This window comes from Epinephelus moara, chromosome 14, assembly GCF_006386435.1.
Source record: "Epinephelus moara isolate mb chromosome 14, YSFRI_EMoa_1.0, whole genome shotgun sequence".
Lineage (NCBI taxonomy): Eukaryota > Metazoa > Chordata > Actinopteri > Perciformes > Serranidae > Epinephelus > Epinephelus moara.
The window spans coordinates 10435301-10453325 of record NC_065519.1 but is presented as its reverse complement, the minus strand read 5'-3'; the positions used below and the strand labels follow the sequence as shown (position 1 = coordinate 10453325).

The window sequence follows — 18025 nt, the reverse complement described above, 5'->3', positions numbered from 1 at the left end:
ATATATATATTATATATATATATAATATGTATATATATTATATGTATATATACTCACAAATGAAGTTTTCAGACACATATTTAGCATGTAACAAAAGATTAATGAAAAGTCAACACAGTGACACAAGATTAAAACAAAAGATTAATGAAAAGTCAACACAGTGACACAAGATTAAAACTTGGAAAATTAATTTTTCATTTCACTGTGTGTTCAAAGTAAATTTAATGTCAAATGTCACTTTATAAAAGTCTTTAAAGCTATTTTATACAATAAGAAAACAAACCCAAGAGTAAAGATGTAACAACAACAACTACATAGCCCAGGGGCGAGTAGCTAAATTTAGAAAATAACTGATCCAAGAACTGATCCCTGTGGCACCACATGTTTGCTGAAGTTGTATCGGCAGAGACTGTTTCCTGACCAGCATTCAGATTTCAACTCATAAGGACCTAGAAACCCTTAATGTCTCAAAAAAAGTTCACACTAAAAAAACATTTTTGAGCTGTAAACTGTATTTTGTGTGTCACAAAAAAAACAACAACACAGCAATGGCCTTCGTATTGTCAACATCTTTATCCCAATGTGGTTTATCCTTCAGTCATTTCAATGTGGAGCTGTAAGGTTGGAGCTACATTCAAGATTGTCCTAAAATCATTTGGTTTAAATAAAGGAAGAAAAAAAAAAACATCTTCAGCAAAAAATGCTGATGACAATTACTCTTCCCACCAACACAGACTTACCACCTTCCTTACTTTGACTCCTGACATCCATTTGTCAAAATCATGTAGCAGGCAGAGAGAAACATTGGTGCAGAATTACTCATTGAGGCTGACAGAGCTGGTGGAGTTTTTAATTCATGTCCCAGCTGACACCTCTTATGGGTTTCTGACTCAAACCAGTTTGCCTACAGATTGGAGTCTCAACCATTTTTTAATGCACCTTTTTGAATGGTATGAGAGGATTTCAAATAAAACCATAAACAGAATTTAGAACTTGTAAATTTTAAACCAGTAATCAGCAGGCTAGCGAAATATAGGGCCAATGACCTCCACGTACAACACTACAACATATATTTCTTGGTCTATATTGAGGACAGGGGCCTGATGGATGCATACTGTTAGTTCAAACTAAATTAAAACGAGAGAAAATGCCTACAAACCAGATATAATGTGATAGCTAAGTTTATTTGAGTCGAAAACTTTATGACCAATGTATTGGATTTGACACATGTACCCCTAAAGAAGAGATACTAATTATCATTTATATACATCACTCAAGTCCTGCCTTCTCTGTTAGTTCAGACGGTGTTGGTAGTGTTACTCAAACCCTTTCAGTCAATCGCTTGATTGGCTCTCTTCCTCTTGACTAATAAAGTACTTTCTTGGCTGTATCCAACTAAACTAATACAGGTGCGTACATTTTCATTGTTCAGTTCAGTGCTTCTGTTGTCATACTTCTGTCCTTACAAGACATAGTTTAAGTTTCCAATTAAGGTAAAGGATCAACGTAAACTTACATGAAGTTGGATTTGTTTAAAAGATTAAAATTAGGATTAGAATCAGGATAGGATGAAGGCGACAGTTAATGTTGTTTGTAGGTTATAAGCCTTGGTTGAGCTTATGTTAATGGCTGTATTGCTCTTTGTTTTACGACAACATATCACCAGCACAGGTTTAACTACAAGACAAGGCATTGTACTGTACATTTCTAGACCCTGAGTATCAGATTCTTGTCTCATGAAGATTAATGATGCAGCGAGTTACCTTGATGTACCAGAACTCCCTCAAAACTGCTGATTTTTCACAGCAAAGTTATCCATATAACTTGGTAATCAGCAATATATCAAATCTAATTTTTGCACATAATGAAGTACGTAAAGTAATTTAAACCTCACATGTACAAACAAAAGTTGTGAAGTCTAGCTAGTCAAACCCCATCAAAACCCCAAATTTCGTTCAACAACAATACGTATTTTTGTATATTTTACCCACAAATCCCCCCAAAAGCATAGTCAGAAACAAATTGTACAATGGTCCATTAGTTTCTTCATCCCACAAAAAGTCCTTTTCTTTTAGCAGACCTGCTTTCATGCATCTCTATCAACTTTTAAACATTGCCAGGCGACCACCTCATGTCACCCATAATGGCCTAAATGGGTGCAAACTTTTTTATCTGCAAAAAACAACCTTATTCATCCGTTCTAAATTCTTTCAAAAGCATATTTTTTTAACCCAAACCTGAGCATACATAGCCTGGGTCCAGTTTTTGTGTGAGAGGAATAACTACAGGCTGCCGGCTTGATTTCTTTGGGGCTGTTTTAACCCTAAAATGGGATGATATGGAAGGTCCTCACAATGATAGAAATCTAGGAAAAAGTGTGTATGCCTGATTGTGCACATGTCAGTGTGTGTGCGTACTCCCGTTAAACATGCCAATTAAAGGAGACCAGACTAAAGCTGCGTTGTCATGTCTGTGTACAGTACCAGCAGGAGTCCTTTAGAAACCAACGAGCCATCACTAACCCCGTTAACACCAAACCCTCCAGACTGACCCGGGTCCCGCTGCTCGCTCTATAGCCCTGCAGCAATGACTTCTCCATTTAATGAATGTCTGAATAGTCCAAGGCTATCCCTTTCAAATGGCAAGACCTAAAGTTAATTTAAATTAATCTACATTCCATAAACATAAGGGCACTTAAGATATACATATAATACTTTTTTAGAGAGACAGGCCTTGGAAAGTTTAACATTGAAAGTATGTTAGGCAACACTCAGAGCAATGCCGGAAAATAACAAGTACATTTACACAACTATTGTAGTTAAGCTCAAAGTATTTTCATTATTTGGTACTTTATACTTCTACTTTCCTACATTTCTGAGCAAATACTGTACCTTTTACTGATTGACATGATTTACACATTAGTATCATCAAATAATAATCATTCTGAATAATAACTACTGTAAATTCTCTACATTATGTTGCTAATACTTATACACTTTTACTTAAGTACATTTTTAAAAAGGCAGGACTTTTACCTGTAATGGAGATATTTTCTAGTGTGGTATTACTACTTTTACTTTACTTTATTAAGACTTCTTAAACTTTGAGTGAAATATGTATAAGAAGTCACACAACTCTTAAAAGTACATGGAGCGGAGCACCGTGTGACAAAGCTATCAACTTTTTCAACAAAGTCGACAACTTAAGCAAGTTACAAACAAGTTACTCGCTGCAGGTATCCCCATACAATGATTCATTACATCAAGAAAATTAGCGCCCTACAAATGGCATTGTCACATCATGCACTTAATGTAAAGTTCCGTATTTAATGCAAGCTTATGTAGGTTAGGTTTCGGCAAGTAAAGTTATGTAGATTAGGTTTCTGCAAGTAAAGTTACGTAGGTTAGGTTTCTGCAAGTAGAGACACATAGGTTAGGTTAAGGCAAGTAGAGACACATAGGTTAGGTTTAGGAAAAGAAACATGGTGATGACTTTACGTACCTTAAAAAACATTCAAAGTCCTCTTGGTTTCACACTGGACAAGATCAACAGTCTAGGTACTTTTCCTAGGTACAAACAATGCATGAGAACAGGCTTTCCCTGTGCTGGGTAAGATGATGTTTAATCAAATGTTAAATTATTTGACTAGAAATGGACACTGATTAATGTTTAACACATATGGGTGACAGGAAACTAGATGGGGCAGTGCTCTTGAATTTAACTACAGCTTTTGGTGTTGTTTACTGTAGTAGTCTCATTACAAAGGTTTAATATTGTAGCGTCTCCACTTTCAGCTCTTGCTTGGATGAAGAGTTACCTCCCCAGTAGGCAGTTATTATTTTTCTATGGCAGTTTCTCTGGAGGTGAGAAAACATCTTGGGGTGTTCCACAGGGGAGTTGCTTGGGTCCTCTTTTATTTTCATTTACACGTTAAACATCCTGATGAAGTCATGTACACAGCGACTCAGCTTTGTTCTGTCCTTCACCAACATCAGTGAAGCTGAGAGAGGATCAACATGTTGAGTTATGTACCATTGTTAAATGGATGAGAACCCAGCTGGCACAGAACATCAATACGATGTCAGAAAGGCGTTGAACTCTTATGTTAGACAGACATTAAGTTACATTCTGGTTTGGGTGAAAATTGGATTGACAATTCGGAATTTCACTTTATGTGGGCATTGACATTATGATGTTTTAAAGATGTTGGGTTTTGGTCTCCATACGTCACAAATTAATATTGTTATTTTACTTCAAGGTGACATTAGGATGAGACGTTTAGAAGACTTTGGATCTTTGTTATTTAATAACACAGCTTACAACCAACAAAATTTCAACATCTGTCATCGGTATTCTATGTCAAAATGACGTTGGAGTCAGTCATTTTCCTGACATTGAATTTTAGTTTACCTGATGTCACAACATAAATCTAACCAAATTTCAACGTCTAACGACACGGGTGACCGGCTGGGAATCAACAAATTATTGCTGAACATTGCCAAAACTAAACGTATTGTATTTGGTGGTAGCAATATTCTTGTTAATGCCACTATGCGGATATCAGTTGAGCAGGTCACCAAGACCAAAATAAAAAGTTAATTATCTTTCAAAACGTCAGACAAAAATTGGTGAATCAATTCACATTCAATCATATATTTTGTACTTTAGTTAATTGCTGTTTTGGAACATTTTGATTATTTAGTTTCTTTTTGTTTCTACTGGTGGTTGTTTTCATTGTAGTTTTATCTTTTCATAAAGAGTTATTTAATTTATGATCTATATATTTGCCTCTCTTTTCTAACTATCAAATAGTTTTTTTTGTTATTGTTTTATTTTTGTGGAACCCAATAAGTGTAGTGACCACTTGTAGAAACCAATCGAAATATAGGATAAAAAATAATTAAGAGAATATTTATAAAAATACTATAGTGATATTGTTGGGTTTGTAAACCCTGCAAAGCCCCTATAACATAAAAAGGAAAATTCAGTTGCAGCTATACTTGTATTTATTTGTTGGGGTCAGTGAGCATGGTAGGGTACATGATTAAAATAAAATAACTATAAATGATTTTTGAGTTTTTGCTGAAATAAGTAAATAATAAAACTTTACACATGCTCTCAGTAGAGTTGGGAAACTTAAGCAAACCATCCTGAATGGTTCCCCAGTCAGTCCATTCTTCGGTGCCAGTGAATAGAGGGGTATGTCTCTGTGCAGAAAAAAAAAAAAAGAAAATTCCTTGAATGTTGCTACACAATAAGCAATCAAGATCCCAAAGGCTAGACATTTGACAGCTTAATGAGTTCAGGCTGCAATCACTTTAAGAAAAGGCCAGGCCCATTTTAACCCGAGCAACACATATATGAGCCGAGCTGAGAAAAGGCACATTTAACTCACAGTAAAGGCGCACATAACTACAGGTTAATAAAAACACAGGGTGGAGGTGGAAGTAAATAGGTCCTGTATATTAGGACCTGTTGAGACTTCCATGTTTTGTTCAGCCACCAGGAGGAGGGGTGATATTTGCCCCCGTAATGAAATATGTCATTACGAGGAATTCATGTGACACAAAAGGGGCGACAGTCAAAAATTGCCCCACTGCTGTTCAGTAATTACATAGTTTGCCCTGGCAGCGCCTTCAGGCAGGTGGCTGGTCCATCATGCAAATGGCTTGGCTGTGCCGACATAATTAGCCACTGCGAGCCGCTTAAATTAACAATTAGCTAACATGCAATTCTCTCCACAACGCGGTAGTTCTCTTTTTAGGCCAATTGTCACTGTGTGTTATTCCGGTTGCTGAATTGCTCAGTAGGATATAGCCTATGTGATTTCTTACTTGGTCAATTTACAAGCTAAATGAACGGAAATCGACAGAATAAGGGTTTATATCCTAATCCCCAAAGAGCAGCTATATATGTGCTGCATGCAGGCACATTTATGTTAAACACTTACACATCTCAGGGGAGGCTGACAGGCAGCTCAATGAAGGGGTGTCAGGTGTTGATAGTAAAATGACAGTTTAACAGAAAACAGCAGCCTAAGTGAGACTGAATCGGGCTCTGAGGCCACATGCTGCGTCTCATCCAGCCCCACAAGGTTCTGCTTTTCTAACCTCTCCACTGATCCCCTTGCAGCCGTCCTCCTAAACACCATTGCCTTACTGCAGGCCAATCACGGCCCACCCACTCTCTCATTATTCTCGCTGCCCTCCGACATGACACGGGAACAAAGTAGACATTAAGCAACATTAAACCCAGGGGATGGGAGTAGTCAGGAACCCGTTATCTGTTAATGAAGGAAAACACATGCGGAGCGATACACATAGGCGGGTAATCAATAGAGACACCGGACAAAGGGAATCAGGGCGACCAAAAAAAAAAAAAGGGAAATGCAAATCAATTAGAATCGTTGTTTGCTTTGAAACCGTTGAGTCTATTTCCATTAATTACATGTTCATTAAAAGTAATTCGTCTAGGCTACACAACAACAACAGTCGTCTCCCCCCTTGTCCTTTTTTTAAGGAGTGATGGACAAGACACTGGCCGGGATCCAACTCCTCTTTTTTTTTAAGCATTTAATCTCAGTCAGTCTGGGACTTTTTAGGAGCAAGATGTATGGTGGCCCTGAGGGTCAAAACACAACAGCCTGTCACAAAACACAACACTGCACAGAACACATTTCACAAAATATGAGATATCACCAAACACATAATATTTCACAAAACAGAATGACATTTCACATAACACAACAATTCACTAAACACGTCTTTTCACAAAACATGACTTTTTACATAACATGACATTTCGTAAAACACAACATTTCACAAAACACATTTCACATAACATGACTTTTTACATAACACAATTTACAAAACACGACATTTCCCCAAACGCAACAACATTTCACAAATCATGAGATTTTACCGACCACACAACATTTCACAAAACACAAGAACATTTCACAAAACACAAAATTTCACAAAAAAAATTACATTTCAATAAACACATTTAACAAACCATGAGATTTTACCAACCACACAACATTTTACAAAACAAAATGACATTTCACATAACATGACTTTTTACATAACAACAATGTTCAAAACATGGCGTTTCACCAAACACGTCATTTCACAAAACAAAACTAAATTCCACAAAACACGACTTTTAACAAAACATGACATTTTACAAACCATGACATTTCACATAACACACCACTTCACAAAACACAACATTTACAAAACACGACATTTCAAAAAACTAAATGACATTTCACAAAACATGAGATTGCACCAAACATACATTTCACAAAACATGGCATTTCACTCCTCACATTTCACTAAACATGAGATTTTACCGACCACACAACATTTGACAAAACAGGACATTTCACAAAACATGAGACTGCACCAAACACACATTTCTCAAAGCACAAAAATTCACAAAAAAAATTACATTTCACCAAACACAGCAACATTTCACAAAACAAAATAACATTCCACAAAACATGACATTTCACTGAACACCTTTCACAAAACATGAGATTTTACCAAGCACACAACATTTTACAAAACAAAATGACATTTTACAAAATACAACATTTTACTAAATATGGCATCTCACAAAATGCCACAACATTTCATAATATTATACTATTGTTTTTTGAAATGTTATAGTGTTTTGTGAACTGCTGTGTTTGGTGAAACATTGAAGAGTTTTCTGAAATGTTGTCGTGCTTTGTGAGATGGTGTTTTGTAAAATGTAGTATTTTGTGAAAGGTTTTGACCCTCAGAGCCACCATAAAGATGAGTTTGAGGATCATCTGTTAAACTGTTTACATTTATCTTAAAATAGCCTTAAAGTCATGTTTGACTCCATTTTAAACAAACTCCATCTTGTCCTTTTTTCATCATTATAAAGCAATTTATGCAGCACTTGTATTCACACTCATTTGTTTTAGACTGCCTACTTGCTTATAAAAAACGCTGCACTCTGTTGTTTAACCGAGTGTTGTGTTAAAATGTCATGTTCCACCATCATGATCAGTATGCTATCTTATCTCCTCTTTACACAATCAGAGTTGCTTTTACCAAAGGCCCACAACCTCTTGTTGGTTGCTATAGCATTTTCAAGCACCATTCTGCTAAATCCCAACCCCCACATAGACCTGCTCTGCACACTTGTAATAAATTATCCTCAAGTGAAACGACAAAAAACGAGCTGGACCAAAGCTGGACAGGGCCACTTTACTGAATCACACCTCATAAACATTTTCATTTTTGTGTGACTTGACCCCCAAAGCTTTTATACACTGAATGCATGCGTCTGGGTCTTTCAGCGTGTATCCTCTAAACCTTGCCATCTCTATGGGCCTACTGTTATTGCCGCTCTTATCTGCCTGCTCATGACTGATGTTATGCAATCACAATTTTTGAAACAGCAGTAGACAAAATCTGTAGGCGGCTGGATGCATCTCATGCAGAGCGTCCTCCTTATCCTACAGGCTGAAGTGCAAACATATGCGTCTGGAACGGCAGCGAGAAGAGCACTGATTTGTTGATTAATTAAACATTGCTCCCCCAAAAATGCCCCCTAAAAGCACATGTTCACAATGCCGTACCACCAAGTTTAGTGGCGAACAAGTGGAATTTTGAATCAGCCTCTTTATTCTATGAGCCCCATCTTTGCCAAATTGAATGCAGATTGAAAATAATTTTTCAGCTCTTGACTTCAGCTATTCACGGCTGCCTGAATTGGTTTTGCTACTGTCACATTGCCACACAAATGTAAATAAAGGCCTCGAGAAAATCCTTCAAATGCTTGTGTGGCTGTCAGTTAAGGGAGACTGTGAAGAGAAGTCAAAGATGACAGTGTTAAGTTACTGTAAATAAATTGTTTTATTGAACTGATTATGAGATCTTTTATTAACCCTCTTTAATTGTCAGAATTTAATGTTTTGGTAACACGTCTTTTTGGTGTAATAAATAATTCTGGCCAACCAAAAATGGTGAATAGATCACCTTAACATCTTTATATCTTGCAGCACCTTACTACTGCAGGTTTATGATTTTAATAAATGTACATATCAATGTCGGCGACAAACTCCATTCGCATTCACCTCCTCCAGTGGTTTCCCAGTGCAAGACCAGTGCCTGCTGTGTTTTGGCAGGAAATCAATACAGGGGAGGAAAATCTGTTCTAATCATCTGTACATTTACCATCACAATCAACAATCAAAGCCAAGACCTGAATCTTTATTTGTAGGCCTGAACTGAACAATTTTCCCACTGTGAAAGGCAAGCTAAATTAGAACCCTTGGTTCCTGTTAGTAGCTCTTAATGGCTCTGATTTGTGAACTGCTAAATGAGGTTATGTAAATTGATCCTGAATGTAGGAAGAGGCCCCCAGGTGACAGGTGCAGTCGGCTGAAGGTGGGGGCAGGGATGGTATCATGAAACGAGGAGAGGGGGAGTGATATAAGTTGTATTTGTGGGGCCACTGAGAGACAGATTTTACAGACGGAGGTGAAGTGAGTGAAAGTTAAAAGTATTAAAATTCCAGTAAATATGTAAAAAAAAATTTGTAACATTAGAACATTATGAAATAAACAAGATCCATGATGATTTAGCAACTCATACATTTGTGTGCATTTGCACAGGTTCTGTAGGCTACTTAAGTGTGTTTTGAAGTGCTTACTCTATAATGTCCATTTTACTTTATACTTCCACATGACTTTAACATTATAACACTTTATTTTATGGTTAGTGTGTAAAAAGCAACACTATAATAATGTAGTTAAATGCAGGTATAAGGCCTTTTTAAAGGGACAGTGTTATTTATACATCTGGATTGTTTTGGTGTGAGTTGCCGAGTGTTGGGGATATCGGCCATAGAGATGTCCGCTCTCTCTTTGAAGTAATGGAACTAGATGGCACTCAGCTTGTGGTGCTCAAAGTGGCAAAAAAAACAAAACAATATTTCAAAGACTTAACAGTCTCTTTCCAGAAATCATGACCCGGTTACTCTAAATAATCCACAGACCTTGTTGTGAGCAGTTTTATATTGGAACTGTTTTCTTCCTACCAAACTACACTCGCCGACTGCATCACCCCACAGAAGGAAGCGTGCACCTACTGCTAGCTCACCTAGCATCACAAAGCTAACTAATATTACAGCTCAGCTTTGGAGGACGCCGTTTATGTTTACATCATGTGCTGTCACGAGCATGCACCTCTTGTCCATGAGTAAATCAATCAAATCAATTTATTTATGTAGCACATTTAAGAACAAACACAGTTGACCAAAGTGCTGTACAAAATTAAGAATGACACACAAATATATAGCAGTATAACATGTACACAAATATAAAACAGAATAACACTGGTAAGAACAATTACAGATGTAAAAGTACTAAAATATTAAAACCACTACAAACAACCAAAGGCCATTAAAGACATGTACAAGATTTGTCTTAAAAGTGTCTTAAGAGCAGAAGGCTATTCCAGAGCTTTGGAGCAGCAACTGCAAAGGAGCAGCTACCCTTACCCACCAGCCTTGATCGTGGGGCAGTTAAAAGACAGAGATGCACACTTCTTTCTGCGCAGTGATGTGGTTGGCAGGTGTAGTTTGCTATAAAGAAAATAGTTCCTACATGAAACTGCTGAGTAACCAGTTCATATTTTCTGGAAAGAGACGTTGCTGTTGAGTTCTTCAAATACATATTTTTTGGCACTTTGAGCACCACAAGCTGAGTACCATTTAGTTCCATTATACTGGAGAGAAGGCCGACATCTCTACAGCCAATATCTTCAACACTTGGCAACCTACACCAAAATAATCTAGACTAATAAATAGCACTACAGGTAAGAGGAAAAATATGCAGTTTTGTTTTTGGCGTAAACTGTCCCTTTAAGTGTGTATTGATGGAGTTGAGCATATCAACACATAATGAATGACAATAAAACACAATTATAATTTAATAAAATATGTCTTAATAGGAGAAGTTCAAATTGCTGAAAATACTGTACATTAGTTAACACTTAAAATGTCCTTATATCTGCTTATGACTACATTGTGTTGTGAAATAAACAGTTTATGTTTATACACTGCTTATAGATGCTGAATACCAGGCACAGTCAGGACTTTGTTGATCAAACCTTGAAATGCAAAACATTTTTATGTCCTACCCAGCAGCATATAAACTAATTAAAATGAGGTCTACCTTAGCTAAAATATAGAAATGCTGCTTAAGTTATAAAAAAAATGTATAATTTGACATTGTGACAGGGGTATTACGCTGCATAAAGAGTACTTCTACCTTTGATAGCTTAAGTACATATGCATGCCGAGGTACCTGTACTCTATACTGCCAAATACTGTGTCTGCCTCGCCAAAATTGTATTTACAGCAATTTGTACATTTAGTGCTTCTGCCTCAAACTACAACATGACATTTATTTCATCACATTTATTTATCGTGTCTTTTCTGTCATTTATCTCATGTTTTGATCAGTATATCTGGCTCTGGCAGACGGCCATGTTTCAGACACGTCTCCATAGCTCTGACTGAGGATGTAATAACAAGGGAACTATCAACATACAGCCTCTCAGGGAAAGACTGCTGAGTGATTGAAGCACTCTGACTCACTGCACTTCACTTCGGCCATTTAAGCTCCGCTGGTTCCTGCCTAAGCTGCAGGAAGGACTAACTTCTAACCACTAACTCAGTCACTCCTTAAAGGGTGAGTGACGAAGTAATTAAGTAGTTAAGTACTGTGATTTGTTACAGCTCTGACTCTTACTTCTGCAACATTATACTTTTCCTCTACCACATTATTGATAAAAATATTGTACTTTTTACTCCATTTATTAGCAGCCACAGCTACCACTGAAGGTACACACATTACTTTGACTCATATTTCCAGGACTTTGGCATAAGGTGGAGCTTCCTTTATAATATTAGATTAGATTAAAATAAGACTTCAAATTTGCATTAATTGATTTTTTTGGCCACTTTGGGTCAGCAGAAAGCTGCAAATTCAACATTGGCATGTTATCACCTATAAGTTAAAATGGCCAGCCTGTTAGTGAACTGTCATTTATACACCCAGAAACAGAGCAACATTACCATTCATTTGAAGTTGTGTTAAATGGAATACCAGTATTTACTCTCATTTAGCTCTGTTTTGGTCTCCATCAACTCCACAGGGAAATGTCTAACTCCACTATGTTCCCCAGCCAGTCACTAACTTTGTTCGGCTGCTAAGGGGAGCTGGTTGGTTGGTCGACCCACAAAAATTACACTTTGGCAGCCACAGTTTTCGCCCTAGGAGGCTGAAATTTGTCATGGAGTCAAAGTATGTTTATGCCAAATTTGTGCTCATTTTGAGTATCAAGCACTTCTTCTCCTACATTTTGGTGTATCTTTATGGGCCAATTTCTGTCTCTTCTGGATTGGGTGGAAATGTCACGGTACTTCCTGTATCAAACGTGCACAGTTGCCTTATCATATTTCCATTTTATGGCAGATTGTAACCATCGCTTTTAAAGGTTGCATATTGTGTTGTAGCAGTTTGTCTGAGTAAAAAGTCCTCTGCCATTTTCATGATCTTTATGGGTGCGCAAATGTACATATAATCTACTAAATGCTGAGTGGGTCATAGTGAGAAACATAGTGACTCATCTTTAATGTAAAAAAATGATTATAGCTTCAAGAAATAAGTCTAAATTGATGTATTCTTCAAACAAATTACATTCTCTACTACAGAGTGTAGAAAAGGCTTTGAAACAACATTTAGATCACAGTGTAGGTCAGTGGTTCTCAAATGGTGTGCTGTGATGCTAATCCAGATGTGCCGTGAGACTTTGTAATAACCACACATTATTATTCAATATTCAACTGGGCCTATACAAAAAGTTCTGAATTAATTTTTAATCGACTGTATCAGTATGTTGTGTGCACATTTACATTTTTAATACTAGAAACTTTTCACACTATTTAGTAGTGTCTAGTGCCTGCTGCAGAGATTTAGCCTCATGACCTCAGTATTGCAAAAATCCTGGCTATGACCCATAGTTACTGATTACTTTGCAGATTAAGATTTTATCTACACTGCATACATGATCATTTTACAAAACATGATGTTGCATTGTATTTTATAAGATGATCAAAATCCAATGCACCCAGCTATCTTTATGTAAAACTTCACCTTAACCAGCTCCAACATTAAACTGCTGCTGAAACATTGATGCATCAGTAATGATAATCCAAATATATGTAGAGAAGGTGAATATATAGTAATATGAAAGCCAGAAGTCCACATGAAACACACTTTTGATACTTTGGTATATTACTTTTGTACTTTACTTAAGTAAGATTTTGAGTGCAGGACTTGTACTTGTAATAGAGTTTATAATGTCGTGCGGCTAGCTTTACTCAAGTAAAGGATTTGGGTTGTTTTCTCAACCAGTGTTTCTTAGTTCAAGACTGAATTTTGAACCACGGCTTTTGAGCCAACGTGGATAAAAAGTCCTTAAAGTGCTCGGAAAAAAGAGAAGTTTGAACATTTACAAACTTCTGCTGATAAAAGCTCCACATGGTGACATCCTCTTTCACCTCTGATGCTGACTTGTGTTATCTCACCAGTTTTACAATTTCCTGATGATATTTTTGCCAGTTGTGTGATGTGTCAGACGTGAGATGACAAATCACACAGTCACAGCTATGTGTTGTAAAACCATGTGAACATAGGTCATGAAAGAGGCCTCTTGAATCGCTCCATACGTGCAGGGGAACCTGTATTAAGCTGATTAAGCGGTTGCACATAGGAGGGCTGAAGTGCTGGTGGCTGTGCATCTTCCTCTGGCTAATTGGAAATGTGTCAGGAACAGCGGTGTGCTGCGGTAAAAGCCAGTTAATAACTTTAGGAGGATCCTTAACGCTTTGTCCATATCATTAATGCTCTTCACAGTCAGAAGTGGCTTAAAGTAATAACCTGCCTGCCTACCCCTGTGGCTAACTTTCAGTGGAGACTGCATTGCACAGGAGTGTGGTGTTTTCCCCATCGCATTAACTCGCTGAGAGTTTGGTGGAGCTGAGTTTGCCTCTGTGTGAGCAGTAACAATAGTCTGTGCATGTTTTCTATCTGGCTTTAGTCAGTGTGTCTTTGGGGATAGATAACAATGCTCATCAGTCAGTCCAGCACTTGTGTCAACACTGAAATATCTCAACAACCATCAAACAGATCATCATGAAACCAGAGGATGAATCCTGCTGACTTCTGTGATTGCCTGATCCTTCATCCAGTGCCACCAGCAGGCTGCCATTTCATGGACTCACAGATGTTTGATAATGACAAGATACCAGATTCCAAGATGGCGCCTACTTATTCCATTGGAGTTGCTCACCTGGTGCATACACAATATAAAGTTTCTAGCTTCTGGGTTTACTTCTGCGGTTTGCTGCCAACTGAATATGCGCAGTAGTGTTCCTCCCACTTGCCTCACCTCCGAGTTCCTGCTCGGCTTGTGGGCTTTACATTGTGATGACATTATGGATCATTAAATCACTTTTCTTGGCTCTTGGAACATGTTACAAATATGAAACCTCCATGGATCAAAATTCTAATAGAGTCATTATTGACCTTGTTTGCAGTTCAAGGCTTTTTGTAAACATTTTAAAAGACGTGTCTTTTACAATGGTGGCCTATCGGGCAAATGGTTTTTGGGCAGGTTTTAGGGATATTGGCCGTAGAAATGGAACTAGATGGGACTCAGCTCATGGTGCACCAAAAAAGCACCAAAAATATACTTGAAAACTCAACAGCAATGTCTCTTTCCAGAAATCATGACCTGGTTACTCAAGATAATCCACAGACCTTGTTGTGAGCAGTTTCATGTAGGAACTATTTTCCTCTTGCCTTACCACACCTGCCAACTGTATCACTGTGCAGAAGAAAGTGTACATCTACTCATGCACAAGAGGCGTTTGCTCCCAACAATGCAAAATGTAAACGTTAATGGCACCCACCATCACTGAGCTCATACAATGGTTCATATGATATCCTACGAATTTGCGCCCCACGAATGACTATGTGTACTTAATGTTACGGAGGTTATGATTGGTCAAGGTTTTGGAAAGTAAACTTGGTAACTACATATCTTAAAATGACTCAAAGTTCACATGGTTCCAAACACCAGCCTCCTCAGGAAAGCCCCAGGGTAAAGTCCCATGTTTTGTGACCCAGTGATAGCCCAACCTGCCTCATTAAGGGACCACTTCTTTCTTTACTGCCGTAAGCGCATGGTCACATGATCACAGCAAATATGTGGGCTATACAAGAATTACTGGCTAACATTAGCTAGCTCAGTGGTGCTAGGTGAGCTAGCAGTAGATGCACAGTTCCTTCTGCATGGTGATATGGTTGGTGGGTGTGGTCTGGTCAAATAAAAACATGTATTTTTGATGTTAGGGTATAGTTTCCCTTTAACCACCAGCTGTTGAAACTTTCCATTTGTCTAATACTTAAGCTTTGTGACCAAACTAATGACATTCTCAACAGCCTCAGCTTTCCTTTATGTTTAATGCTAATAAGCTAATGTTAGTGTGCTAACAAGGGAACCCAGTACCTACTGGATGGATTGCCATGAAATTTGAAATAGATATTCATGGTTCCCAGAAAATGAAGCCTAATGACTTAAGTAATTTCTACTAGCATTATTTATAATGATTTTGAGTTAAATGTTAAACTATTATTGGATGGATTGCCATCAGCTGCACATAGTCTAACCTTGTCTCACTCCTTAGGCGCTTGGGCAGTGACTTCTGATGTCAGACACAGACGAAAAAAGCTGTCCTTTCACATTGGCATGATTCATGGCCAGTCGCCCTTATTGTCTAATGGTGTGCGGCGGCGTCAGGGGGAAAAGCGGCTGGACACCATTGTAAGTTAACTTGGTGAAAGTCTGGGTAAAGTGGGTGGGATGAGTGTTGATGTTTGCTTCCTGTATAAAACCTTGTTCTTTTTTTATAAACAGAACCACGTGCTTTTGTTGCCCAAACCCAACCAAACGAATGCATTGACCAAACGTAACCACGTGCGTTTGTTGTTGAACTAATGTAGTTCATTTGAAAGAGACTGTATGCAAACAGTACATTTCCTGTGAAAACAGACAATGCATGTAACAGGCTGAAGTTGACATGGCGTCCAAGAACGTCAACAACCAACGCACCCAGGGTACCTTGCATGTCATATATCGACGTGAAAAGTCCATGACCAATAGGTGACAAGGTCGTAGTGAGAATGTGCTGTAATTCATGTCTCTCTCAGCTCTTCTTTCTTTTTAAACACCTGCAGAACTAATAGCATTCCCATCTGCCTCAGCTGTACTTTGTACTTTGTGCTAATTAGCTAATGTTAGCATGCTAACAACACTAAACTGAGATGGTGAATGATGTAAACATGTAAACATTATACCTGCTAAACATTAGCATGTTAATTGGCGGTTCAAAGCACCACTGTGCCTCAGTACAGCCTCTCAGAGCTGCCAGTTTGGCTGTAGACTCTTTCAACAGCGAATAATGAAATAACCAGGCAACTCAACATATTTTATCCACTGTGATTTCTTCCTGCTTTATGTCTAACAAGTGGTTCTCTTGTCATGATAAAAGATGGTTGTCGGAAACATTGGTTTATAGTTATTAAAAAGCAGCATCTCTCCATGTTCAGCTGCTGTGGGGAGCTCAGTCTCAAGGCCACAGAAGAGGAATACATTTAATTATTCCCCTCTCGGTTAAATGAGACAAAAACCTTCCCACTGCAATCCACTTGCCTCTCTACATTGTGCTCCCTCTTTCTCCTGACCCTCCCGTCTGGCCTTTACTCTGTCTCATGCTCTGTCAACATCATCTGCCACTGTGGAGCAGACAGGCTTAAAAGCGGACCTTTTTACTTTCCTGCAGGTGGCTGATGTGACTAAGGCAAGAGGCAGCAACAATCCCTCTTCACTCGCTTCCCTCCACCGGCACCGTCGCCACCACCAGCACCTTGTTTCCTGAACAACACAAACTGCCTCTCTCTGCCAAGACTGCCTTCTTGTGAGCCAGAGTAGAAGATTTTCCACCAAAGTTTTTATTGAAAACTACAAAGGTATCTCAGTATCACCTCCTTTGTAACATTTGTAAGCAGTGTATAACAGTTAAAATTTCATATATGATGTTTTTAACACACTATAACAGGGTTGGCACACATTTGTGGTCTTTGAATGCAACTCAATGATGGGAGTAGATTTCAGGGTGCACAAAGGGGACACCTCTTCCTCAGTATTTAAAACGTGCATTTTTCCCCCTCATAAAAATATGAAAGTAGCAGAATGCAGGAAATTAAGTGTTTGATACTCAGATTTTTTCTGGCAGAGGACCCCAACCCCCACGTTTCATGTGTCCCTCCCCACCGCCCACAATGTTGAAACGAACCCTTTGCCCTTGCACTCGATGCTCTTGTGTTTTGTTTTGAATCTCATCGGGTTAAATATTTGAAAATGCACTTAATGCGCCTCAAACACTCCTGTCAAGCACATATAATGACAGTAAACCTCCAAACTCACAAAACTAGGATCAGTTTTTTGCCTTTTGTTTGTATTTTGAATGAGTTTTAAAGAAGATACTGCTAACACAATGTACAGTAAATATAGTTTTTCAAGTGTTTATTACTGTATTTATATTTTACTGTAGTATTTTAATAGAAGTATTGCTTATATATTGATGCATTAATAATAATAGCCCAATAATATAATACAGGACAGGGCCCATTTTGCATAATGAGTGCTTTTACTTTTGATATTTTACATTTTGATGCCAATATTTTTGTATTTGAGATTGTTGGCTGTAATTAGATATATTGTAAGTAGGTCTGTGACTCACCAGAGGCCCCCTGATGCAATATTATCGCAGTACATATGATACAATATTATTACGAATTTAAATTTTTTAGATGTGCTGTGTGTTGCAAGAACATATATTGCAATTTGCT

The 18025-nt window shown here is 38.0% G+C and overlaps 1 long non-coding RNA gene across 1 annotated transcript in view; it reads left to right on the top strand.

Moving 5' to 3' along the window:
• LOC126401422 (uncharacterized) overlaps positions 1–17565 on the top strand; it is a 41840-nt gene extending 24275 nt beyond the window's left edge. Inside the window, exon 3 of the long non-coding RNA XR_007571071.1 lies at positions 16957–17565. This is a non-coding gene — a long non-coding RNA (uncharacterized LOC126401422). The remainder of the gene's footprint in view (positions 1–16956) is intronic.
• Positions 17566–18025: the final 460 nt, after the last annotated feature.